This window comes from Microtus ochrogaster, chromosome 5, assembly GCF_000317375.1.
Source record: "Microtus ochrogaster isolate Prairie Vole_2 chromosome 5, MicOch1.0, whole genome shotgun sequence".
Taxonomy (NCBI): domain Eukaryota; kingdom Metazoa; phylum Chordata; class Mammalia; order Rodentia; family Cricetidae; genus Microtus; species Microtus ochrogaster.
The window spans coordinates 11,471,343-11,484,305 of record NC_022012.1 but is presented as its reverse complement, the minus strand read 5'-3'; positions in this window follow the sequence as shown (position 1 = coordinate 11,484,305).

The following is a 12,963-nucleotide window of genomic DNA, read 5'->3' as shown; positions in this document are numbered from 1 at the left end:
TAAGCTAGCCATGCGGGCGGCAGGGTGCTGGGAACGCAGCTCCGCCGCTCTTATTTCAACATAAGAGCTAGTTAATAATAAGCCTGAGCTAATGGGCTAGACAGTATTAATTAATATTAAACCTCTGAGTGGTTATTTTTAAAGCAGCTGTAGGACCAGGCAGGTCGAGAAGCCTCGAGTTACGATGATATGCCAAGTGAGCCTTTGAGAAAGTGTCCAAGTTGCTATAATAGTAGGAGAAGAATGGCTCTCTGGAACAGGCTGAAGCCATTCCAATCTTCATCTGCCGTCACCTCTTGACTTTTGCAGTCAAACCCACTGCAGGTAAAAGTTTTCAAAAAACTTCCTGCTTCTCAACTAAATCTCTCGTAGGTATTCTCAGCAGCTTTTGATTAGTAGATTCCAGATGCAGCCCAGTGTTTGCTCTGGTCTTTTTATAACCTTTGGTTTAAAGATTCTTGACTCTCAGTTTTACAAACAACAATAAAACTGAAAGCTATGTGGAACATTTTACTACTAGTTCTGACTTTATGAATTTATCTGGTATACCCATAATATTTTACTTTATATTAAGTGTTTTATGTTAAATATCTATGCAGGTTTCATCAAAGGAATAGATATCCTAAAAATCACCTTGTTTAATAAATATTAGAATCTGTATCCATGCGTTCTACTGTAGATACTTCAAAGAGGAAAGCCATGTCTTCCTGACAGTTGATGTGGACAAAAAGTATCTCACTGCCTTTCTTTGTCTATTATTTTTCTTTCTCCCCCCTCATTCTTTCTCTTCCTTCCTTCATAATTGCTTGCTATGTACATGTCATGTGCCCAGTAGCATTCCAAAAAAATTACAGAACTAAAATAAAGCCCCAAATACATAAATCTTTCTTCCTACCATAAAAATATAGTTATCACAATACACCATCCAGGATGCTACCGTAAAGAATATGGTAAAGAGATGCATAGTGTGATAAGTTCAGGGAGTGTGTCCCTGGCCTCTGAGGCTCTTCTCTGTGCTTTCCAGTGAGGAATGAAGGCAGAGTGGGAAAGGAGGTGTAGGTCTTCTCAGTTTTCTCTGTGAGGTCATGGAATAGGGAGAGGGTCTGTGAACTTGGCAGTCCTTAATTCTGATTCCTCTTACCCTTGCTGTAAGGAGAGTAAAATGCTCTTTATGTGGAGTGGCATGGGATAGCATCTCTGGGGTATTAACTTTGTTCTTTCATTTATGATAGTACATACTAGTAGAAAATAGAACAATGCATAATTGTGGTACTACACAAGGCTCTATGACTTTTTTTTAGTTTTCAAATATATTATATATTCTTAAAAGGACAATGATATTATGAATTTGTTAAGTTGTCTTTAGAAAATGACATCATAAATATACATATAAGGAATTCTCAAAGTAAAAACCAATATTTCAAACCAGATTTATAAAAGGAGCAGATGGCCACTTCCGGCTGCCCAGCTCCCAGCAGCTGGCTAGCTTTACCCAGAATAATTACACGGAAACTGTATTCATTTAAACAGTGCCTGGCTCAACAATTCTTATTGGCTAATTCCCACATCATGATTAACCCATTCCTAATAATCTGTGTAGCACCACGAGGTGGTGGCTTACTGGGAAAGATACTAACCTACGTCCGTCTCTGCCTGACTCTGCTTTTTTCTCCCAGCATTTTGTTCCATATACTCCACCTATCTAAATCCTGCCTTACCAAAAAGCCAAGGCAGTTTCATTATTTAACCAATGAAAGTAACACATAGACAGAAGACCCACCTACACCATTTCTTCTTTTTCTGTTTAAACAAAAAAGAAGGCTTTAACTCTCTATGACATTTTTTAAGAAGGATTTACAAGTTTAAACCATGTAGTTTTATTTTTTCCTTTGGGATACCTTGATTGAAATCATCACAAAGAAACAAAGCCAGTGAAGATAATTTCCCATCAAGAAATGGGTCTTGGGATGGAAGGTGAGCTTGGGGTTGGAAGTACAGGTAAGGGAAGTGATACAGAACCCCACTGGGACGCCCTCTAGACCCAGGGAGAACTCTGCAGTTCTTCAAGTCAGAGAGACCAAATATTTGCATATTAGCTGACCTCCATGATATGCGTGGCTAGCTATCCCTGTGCTGTTAAAACATGAAGCTATTTTTTTTATTTTCTATTTTCCAAGAAATGTTACTTGAAAGTATAAAAATAGTTTAAGCATTTGGGAGTTAAATGTATTCTCCTTTTAATTCCTTTTGCATTAGTTTCTCTTTTTACTTAATTTTTTATGGCTGAAAGAATTTAATTAATTCAACATGGTTACTTTAGAGAGACATTTCCCGGGTCCTGCTAGACACACTGTAGACATATATTCAAAATAAGTCTAGGGAATAAGACACTCCGGTAAATAATTTATTATATCTGATGTAAATTCATTTAGATTGTTTTACTTTTCTGAAAACTGAATATTAATGTTCCCCACAAGTGTGAAATATTTGATATTTCTGGAGTAGCTTTATCACTCCACAGTTCTGTCCAGATCAGCATAAATCAGAGCTGAGTCTCAAGATACAACCTGGAAAGTGTACTCAGCGTGGTTTTTAAGCTATGTGAGCCTTACCCAGAGCAAAGTAAACTGAACTTTCTGGGGTGAAAGAAAAAGTGTATTTTTCATATTGCTGTTATCAGAAGGCTACCTTTTGGGGCCTCATTCATTTGGTTCATCATCTGTGGCTTATTTGAAATTTTAAAATACATGTTTTACTGAATTTTGATATGGCAAGGACTTTCTATTTTCTTTAAATAACTACTTTGAAAGAATGAGCATACAATTTTCAAACCAATACTTATTATTTCAGCGCATGACTCACGGATTGAAAGCTTGCCACTCACTTATGTTTGGCTAGCAAGAATGTTACCTCCCAAAATGTTTATGCACGCTCTGTTAGCTGTGGGCTCTACCCAGGACTAACTGAAAATTAAATGATTTATGCCTTCTTTTAAAGCTCAGATTCCTATAAATTAAAGCAAAAAATAGAAATTATATTTTTAGAGCAAACTAGAATTTAAGAAATATACAGCTACAAAACCATGTTTTGCCACATTTCACAATAAAAAAAAAATATTGCTAGCAAATGTGCCTGTGTTTATCTGGGCAATTTATACTGAATTTTAGATTTCTTTTATAAGTAAATAGTTACAAAATGTAAATCTGGTTAGCTCATACTTTACAGCTGGAAAGAGTCTTGAAAATTATTTGTATAAACTCTTTTATTGACAAGAATGCACAGAACATGAATAGAGAAATGACTTAGCCAAGGACGGCTTCATAGTGTCTGGATTTGGAAGAACACCCAACAGTTTTTCTCTGACCTTCCTGAAGTGATCTTTCGAAGCCTCAGTGACTTGAACAGCATTGACAATTGGTAGAAACGTTAGGAGACAGCAATGGTTAGTGTTATAGAAGAAATGGTCCGGAGCATTATTATTAGAAGTCAGGTCCAGTACTGACAGCTATATATGGCGTCAAAAATCTTGACTGCACTCTACAGTGGTAATTATTTCTTACATTGAGTCTGCCTATTTTGAGATATTAACAAAAAGATGAGTGCTCTGCCATCCAGAACCCTTCCATACACAGCTGGTTGGCATGGTGTTATGTAATTCTTTTTTTCAGAAAGAAAACATTCCTATCCTCTCGAGGATAGATACTCATAAGACTCAGGAGACAAACAAAACCTACATGATTCAAGGAGATCCGAAAACAAACTCACAACATGCACAGAACACCCTAGGGGTATAGAACAGTAATAATTACTGGAGAGAGTTGCCTGGAGGATGGACACAGAACTCAGAGGACTCCATTTTTTATGTTATCATCCATGCTGATAAGGCCTTAACAACAATGCACTCCCTGAGTCACCCATGTTCCTGGAAATAAGTCCAATAACTCATTGGTCCACCAAGGAAAAGTTTTGGAGAATGATTTATTTGGTTTTACTCTTGGTTACCTGAGATATACAGATTTTTTTATACCTCTTTGGGAAAATCCCTACAACACATGATCACAGCAGAAGATTACCCTTTCATATAAACATGTGAGAGTTGAATCCCCAGCTCATCACTATCCACAGTAATCAACACCTCTTGTCCTCTGGTATAGAAAGATAGCAATTCACCAGGGCAAGAAGCAACACTCTCTAATCTCACATTGACACCACCTGCTCAATAAATTATGCACCTTCCCAAAGAAGATGCACCATTTATGATATAAATTACATCTAGGAGTCATGGGTACAATCTCACATAGAATGATGCTCAGAAAATCTGCTTTTGAAATGGGTGCGTTATCTCGTCGACATTTTTTAACTAACATTTATAACTCCAGGGACAGGAGTAAACATACCCAGTTTCCTGCCTTCCGCCAATGCTGCATAATCTCTAAAAAGAGATTAGGTTTTCGGCAAGAAGCACAAGGCCTTCTGTGGCCAGTGAAAGCAATCCCCCCTTCACTTTATAACCAAGAGCTATTTTTCATATCCCAGTAATGATTGGCTCTTCAGGGTAAGTCTACTGTGGCCTTTTCCTCATGAAGGCTCTTTTCCAGATCTATATCCTTGGACATGTGTGAATGCTTCAATTGTGTTTTGACATTTTCATGTCTTCATTAGTGAGTCTCAGCAAATTTCTCCTTGAAACCATTGCCTGACACCAGCACCACTGTCACAGAGCCATTTGATGACTTCAGGGCCAGGGCACACTTTATGACTCTAAACAGTAAAATAATGTGATGTCTTTCTTTGTCTCAACTATGAGGACATTCATTATTCTTATGTCTCCTCCTGCCGTGTTGAGAATTCAAGTGGGTTTAATTTAATTTCACCCATTGAATCACAGGATGTTAACCCCAGAGCAATAAGTATTTTTGAAGCGCCAAGCACATAGAAGGACTATGTGCTCTTTTTGTTAGCCATCTTAAAGCTGCTCTTCTCATTTCTTCCACTTCCCTCAAGTGACATGTGGTTCATCTTTACTGTCCACTGAATTTTGCATCACCTAGGAAACACAATTCTAGAGGTGACTTTGAAGGTGTATTCAGAATGATTTAACAAACTGAAGATCTGAAAGTGGATGGCGCCATCCCATAAGCTGGAGCGCTTGACTAAATAAAAAAAGGAGAAGGAGTTAATGAGCTGAGCATCAACACCCATCTCTCTTCTTTCCAGCTACAGGTGCTTGTACTTAGCTGTCTCATGCTCCTGCTGCCATATTTCCTCACCGCATTGAATGGACCACATCCTCTCAAAGTATAAACCAAAATAAGCCCTTTCTTCTTTAAGTTGCTGTTGCTAGGTATTTGGCCACACTAACTGAGACAGATGAGATAGTACCTGTCTTCAGTGCCCATCAGAGAGCAGTAACTGAATATCACAAGAACTGCTTAAAACAAAACAAAATACCCACAAACAAACAAGTAAACAACTTGGCTTTAAGAACTCCTGCATAAAACTAAGTTATTGGCCTCATAAAAAAAAATCAGAAGTAGGGGTAGGGAGGGATGGTTCAGTCTCGAAAGCACTTGTCACATAAACCTGAGAAACTTATTTCCATAACCAGAATCCACACTAAAAGCATGGCATGCTGGGTGTGGTTTGTGAGCACAGCATAGAGCAAGCAGAGACAGGAAGGTCTGGGGCCTGTTAACTAGCCAGCCTGACAAGTCAGTGAGGTCTGGGCAAGGGACCCTGTCTCACAAAATAATGTGGCAAGCAACTGAAAAGGACATCTGTTGCCAACCTCTGACCTCCACGTGTGCATGTGCCCAGGCACACACACAGACACACACACATGAGCAAACACATAGATCACATGTACACACCAAAACCCACCAGAACAAAACAAAATATCAGGAAGAGCTATTTCCATGTTAGTGAGTCTTAACCTCCATAACTCTAGTCCTGAATCATTTGTGTTTCTGGATCCACAGCTCAGAGCCCCAGATTGGCCATTGTGAGTGCCTGTCACATATCCTAGAGATGAAAAAGTCTGCCTTGTCTATTACTGCTTTTCCTTTCCACAACATAGTAAGCTGCGGGAATGACTATTAATCCCCAGTTCTGGTCCTGCTGCTGCTTCTCTTTCCTGTTCATCCCAGGCCTCCAAACCTTTACAAACCAGGTTCTTCTTAGTGAACCAACAAGGAAAACAGTAATCTCAGTATGTTCATAAGTATGTTCATAAATAGATGGGAGATGAGAGAGCCGTGAGGTGTGGCTAACTGCATGTGGTTTTCACAAGACCCTTTGGGTCACTTTGTTACCCGTCATAATGTCTACCTATCATAACCCAGCCCTCAACACTCCCTCTTCCCCTCCCACAAAACACATGAATTTCATGGCATCTGTGAGAAGACAATACCACAGTTTTCTTTGTAATCCTTCCTGCACTCGTATAACCAGAGGACAGGATCTTTTATAGCTAATGTGAGGTCAGTTTATTAAGGGCAGACTCATCTCTTCTTTCACAAAAATTTAAAATTTAGATTTAATGTATTTTCATTTTTGTGGTGATTTAGGAGCTGATGAACAGAACAGAATAATTGTTGATACCTTTCCTGGTTCTCTGGGCAATCAGGAAGTGAGTAATCATGGTTTAAATGCCCATCTATTCTCAGTAGCAACTGAGGAAACGAAGGCAGGTCAGGAGGGGAGCTCGCCATTCTTCACAAGTTCTTAGAGTGAGACACTTTTTCTTCTCCCTGCTAGATACCAGCCCCACACAGGCAGGAAAAAAACTACAGAACCAGGGGGTGGTGAGAAAACCTTGTTTTCCATGGCCAGTATGGCCACTTCCCCCAGAAGAGCCTTGAGCTGAGGTCATCTCCTCAAACAGGCAGTTTAGGTGCTACCCTGTCTCCAGGAAGCTGATTATAAAGGAGGTTAGGGCAACCCAAAGAATTTAGAATACCCTACCTAAAATAAATCAGAGTTTGGGAAGAATCAACCTTGCCAACTTAAATTAAATTTTTTTCTAACTTAAAATTTTTCATATAGAGTTACTGACCTAAAATATTTTGGGTCTGCTTAACCATTCCAAGAGCTCCCCATGCTATTTCTGAGAGGTCCAGTCTTGGGTAACGGTTTTGTTTCTCCTGAAATCCTGTTTACTTCTGAGCATTCCTGGTTAATTATGCCATTTGGTAGACCAAACCCAGCTCGCCAAACTTCCCACAGGGGCTTCTGAGGGGATTTTTGAGTGATGAGATCATTCATGTCAGTCTCCTTAAGGTTAATCGAGAATTCTGCCTTAGACAGACACTCTCATCAAAGCAGAGAATGCAATTCCAGGTCAGAGTTTTAGCCTGGGTCAAAATCCTGCCCTAGGCCAGATCCTTGTCTTGGGTAAGAGTTAGGCCCTGGATCAGATCTTTGCCCTGTGCTGTGTCCTGAGTCATAGCTGTGCCCAGAGTCAGAGCCCTTCCTGGTCAGAGTCCAGCCCTGTCTCAGAGCACAGCCCCAACTCAGGACCCTTGCATCCCCTGGGTCAGATTCCTGCCCTGGGTCAGAGTCTGCCCAGGGTAAGATGCTTGTCCTCAGTTAGAACACCATCATAAGTCAGAACTGTGCCCTCAGCTAGAGCTCTGTGCTGGCTCAGAATCCTGCCCCAAGTCAATGCCATGTTTGCATTAGACAGCAGTGCCAATTTCATTCACCCTTCAGATGAAAAATAAAAGCCTCATATGTAACAGTTGATTTATAACTCACACCCCTACCATCTCCACAAGTATCCTGGGCAGAATGATAGCTAATTTCTTGGGACTAAGATAGAATGAAGAAAGTCAGCTAACATGTAGTAACACCCATAATCTAGTGATGATAGTGTCAGCTAACATGTAGTAACACCCATAATCTAGTGATGATAGTCATATCCTTGTGTATATTATAGTATATTACTTTTTTTTTTCAGAAAGGGACATGGCTTTATAATTTCTCTTTACTCTGCTTGGTTATTCCATAAATGGTCACAGAATATCCAGGAAGAAGCTCAGATTCAAAATTGTGAGCTTGGAAATGGGGTTCAGCTCTCTGTTCTTTGATTTTGCTTTCTTTGGGTGATCCATTCCTTCATGTTTCATGCTACAGAAAAACAAAATGCAAGTATTCATATGTTCATAGAGAGCTAACAGGATCAGATAGAAATTCAAAGAACTTTCTAAGGCCCTTGGTACACAGTGGCAGAAAATTCAGTTGGCTTAAATGAATTCATACTGAGGCAATGTACCACACAACAACAAAGGTGCCCTTCAGATATAAGATCTCGATTTTTATGAGTCAAACTTTTGACAAGACCTTACCTCCCAACCATAGCTCTCCTCTGATACCTGTATTATAACTCACCCTTTTTTGGCTCTATAATGTATTTCTCCTATTGTAGAGCCCACCCTAAGTGGTAATTTTGCACAAATATCAAGACGAAAAGTTAGGCTAGGTTGGGGTTTTTACAAGGTAGCAAACCGAGTATGGTTGTCTGTTTCACAGACCCGCAGTAGACAAAGCTAACTCCACATCACTGAAAGCGGGAAGGCTGTAAAGGGAATCTGTGCATCTCCTTCTCCCATGGGAATGATGCCAAGATTTTCTGAGCCTTAGCTTCCTCACTTTAAAAGGAAGATTAATAGTTTTCTATTATGACTCACAAAATGCATTAGATATTGATTGACCTGTACTTATGTTTATTAAATGCTAGCTTTGGTGAAAGAAAGACAACAACGTTGGATGATGGTGATGATGGGCTCATTTAATGGATGTTACCCTTCTGTGGGATCAACGGTCCGGAAGCAGAAGACTCAGAGGAGAGCCACAGTTTGGGAGAGGTCCCCAGGGGTTAGTCTGCTGGAAATGGCAGAAGAAAATAGAATTGGCCATAAGATCTTCACCAAAAATGTGATAAGGTCTTCACCAAAAATTTGGCACATCTCAACCTCAAAACCTTTGTTAGAGTCTGCAAGCACATTAAGACTTCTCCCACTCAAGGATCTCAGTCCTACACACAAGTACTTACTACACTTTTTCAAAATGAATTTTCATATATATTTGAAGAAATTGTTTTAATTGGGTTGAAATCTGTTGAAATAGGAGTGGCGGACTGTGTCCCGCCACCCAGCCGCCCCCACGGCTAGCTTTACCCGAAATAATTACACGGAAACTGTATTCTTTTAATCACTGCCTGACCCATTAGTTCCAGCCTCTTATTGGCTAGCTCTTACATATTGATCTAACCCATTTCTATTATTCTGTGTAGCCCATGAGCTGGCTTACCAGGAATGATCTTAACCTGCGTCTGCCTGGAGTGGGAGAATCATGGTGACTCCCTGACTCAGCTTCTTTCTCCCAGGCTTCTGTTCTCTTTACTCCACCCACCTATGTTCTAACCAATAAAATGGGCGAAAGCAGTTTCTTTATTTTTTAACCAATGACCTTCCTCCATCAGAAATCTGTAACAATGCACTTTTCAAAAGAGGGATTGTCCATTCAGCTTTTATAATGACTGTCATGTTTCTACTTAGACGAATGTGCTTATTTTTAGGCAAGATATATATGCTAAGAATATTACAGTGTTTTCTGAACTTGAAGGAATCCAATGCACATGATTGGATGTGGAAATCACAGAACATGAAATTCTACAAATATGACCACTGCCTAGGCTGGCATCATTGGTAACATGGGAAAATGTTAAGGAGATCTTCCGAATTAGAAGTATTAAAATCAAGCAATTTCAGAGTTGAGGGTAACACTGCACCCCAAGCCCTAATTCTTTTTGCTGTAAAGAACATGCCTTATGCCCCATGAATGTACTTTCCCCTTGAGACAGCAAACTCCTGTTTTCCCTCTCTGTAGACATGGACAGCATTGGAATACATCAAGTCTTGGCTTAGGTTGATCTTGATTAACCTGTATTATATTCATGCTTTGATTTGAGGCTCCCCAGAATATGAAGCTTACTATCTTGCTACTTTCTTTTTTATTTTCATGATGTGAAGCCATTTTAAGTCCATAGCAAATAAACTAGCCAGAGATTAATAATGATAGCAACAATGTAGCAACAGCAGACATAAAAATATGACTAGAATACCACAATAAACACATAAAACTGAGCTCCAAAGAGTGCTTCACTCTCCAGTCCATAATTGGCTGAATGCTAGGTCACAGGACAACAATGAACCTGACTTTTGGGGGTAGGCACAACCACTCATTAATCAACTCTGTCATTTCAGACACAGTTTGGGAAATGGATCTCTCTCCATCCACCCTTGCAGCAGGGAATGGAAAGCCAGGGAGAAGAGGATGGAGGCATGCTGTGTAGACAGGCCAGATTTCAGGTGGGCAAGACCCATGAGGAAAGCACAGCTTTCCCCAATGGGGATGCTCAACATAGCTGGTGCTTAGCAGGAAATAAACCATGTAGCACTAGCAAAATCTACCTGAGAGGCAAGGTAGCCTAGATGTAACTAGAACACAATATATAAAAAATGGCTAATATATATTTATTGAACATATGGATCTCTGTATATAATATAATGATACATGATTATCTATTTTTGTATACTATAACTCATATTAAGTATTAAGACTGGGCTTCAGGATAGGGGAAATGACTCAGTCCTTGACAGACTTGCTTAAAAACATAAAGACATGAGTACGAGCCCAAGAACCTATATATAGAAACCAGGGCAGGGTGACATACACTTGTAATTCCAGTGCTGAGAAGTGAATACAGAAGACTCCCTCAGGCCAGCCAGCAGAGCTAGCTTGGCAGATCAGAGACCAATGAAGATTCTGTTTCATAGAAAACAAAGTGGAAAGACCTCTATTTTCCACACAAATACATGCAAATGCACTCTTGAACACACACATGAATACATGTGCACACACAAATATATACTGTTTGTAAACATTACAGCCATTGTAGGATTACATGAGAGGTGAGAAAGCATGTGGCTTGAAATTTAAAGGCTAAGATTTTGTAGGCAGTTTAGAAGGCCAGAGACTATTTCCGAAGTGATAGCCCAGAAGCTGGCAAAGTTATGTACTGAGTTAAGAGTGGCCCAGCGTGATTGGAGAGTTCGTACAGTCGACAGACTACAGAAAATGAAAAGATAAGAGGAATCTTGAATATCATGTCAGAGCCTTGGAATTTGTACTTCAGGCATCAGAAATGTGATCTGTCTTAGGGTGATAAGTGGGCAGGGACGAAAGTATCAGTTATAGGACAAACAGAAGACAAAGGTTGCTCCAGTGATCCTTATGATGTCACCAAGGGAATCAAAACCAAAGTAGAATGAGTTCTCCATTCAATATGGACTGGTGCTTCTTTTTCTTAAATGAGTGTCCTCTTTAAAATAAAGAATCCTACTGAGAAAACCTGGCTCAGGTGTAGAGTCCAGTATTTCTAGCAAGCTCCAAGTTGATGCCAATGTTGCTGGCCCATGAATTGAGCGAGCTTACAGGTAACCCTAGACACGCCATCCTTGCCAGACTGACCATGTGGTGTTTCAACAAATGCATCTGCATTGAGAGAAGATATAGCCATATTTGCTAGGGAAGATAACTGTTTATATTAGAAATGAAGCCTAAGTTGTTCCAATCTATAGAAACAGCAGAAGACAAATCTAATTGGAAAAAAATTACCCTAAAACCATCACCAGTAACAGTATACTACTAAAGATGTGGACAAGAAAAAAAACTGGCTCTGGGGATAGAAGAGACACAGACTCCAGTATTGGTCCATTTGGGGATGTGAAGACCCAGCATCTTGTCTCACAGAGGAATCTTCTGAAGGGATGTCCTGGCCTGGGTTCACCCCATGGCACATCTGAGCCTCTTGCTCACACTGAGAGTCAGTTTATATCCTTCAGCTTCCTGTTTCCTTCTCTCCCCTGCAGTGTTTCTCCAGGTAACACTCCCCAGTAATACCCTGTCTCAGTGCGGGTTTCCCAGAATCCTAGCCTCAGGCAGATGTGCTCATTTTGGACATGAAATCACAGAAATCCCTCTCATTTGAGCTGCCTCTCCACAGGCGTGTTCCTGAACAGAGACAGCCCCTCACTACTTCGCCTGCCCTGTGGGTTCTGCTTTGGGAGTTTTATTAGAAGGTGCTGCTGTACCATCTGTTAAAAACAAGGCAGCAAATTTCAGGGTCATTTTTGTAGGCGTGAGGTCACATTCCCAGCTGTTGTGTCTTGCCTTCTGTGTCTTCACTCATTCTTCTCACTCCTCATTTTGCATGGAGCTCCTAAAGCTGCACTCTCTTCCCGTGTCTCCATTACCCACCTGCTGTTGCAGGGAACTGCCATTATGGGTGTACTCTTTAAAAGAGAAAGATGTCGAACATGCTGATTATCCCTGCAGATCAAGCCGAAATGAAAGGCACAGAAGAACCATGAAGAACAGAAGGTCACATAGAGTGGCTTCAGCCCTTGGAAATATAAATAGAAAATGACCAAATAAGCTTTTAGCAGGGATACCTGCACACTAATACATCTGGAGGAAAGGGAACCAAAGCAGGGCTATTTACATTTACAGTGAAAAATTGAGCAAGAAAATAGGAAAGGGGATAGGAAGTTGATAGTACACATTTCCACATAAATTTATGGTCCGCTGAGACTGAATCAAAACAGGGTATGTTTCTTGGCTGCATGTATAGACACTTTACCACACGTGGCTACAACATGATCTGTGCAGAGTTGCTATGGAGATTTCCAGGTGCTTGGGAAATAGTTTGAAACAGACAAGAAGGGGTGTCTGGGAGACAGAAAGAGAAAAGATGAACGAGACTGAGTGAATTACCAGACAGGGAGCTAAAGTCAGTACAGGAAACCTCACCTATCGCTGAGGGCAAGTGACAAAGAAGATGGTATGGGAACACTAAGTTCTCTAGTGATGAACAGCCTGGATAGGGTGTTGGTTGTTAAA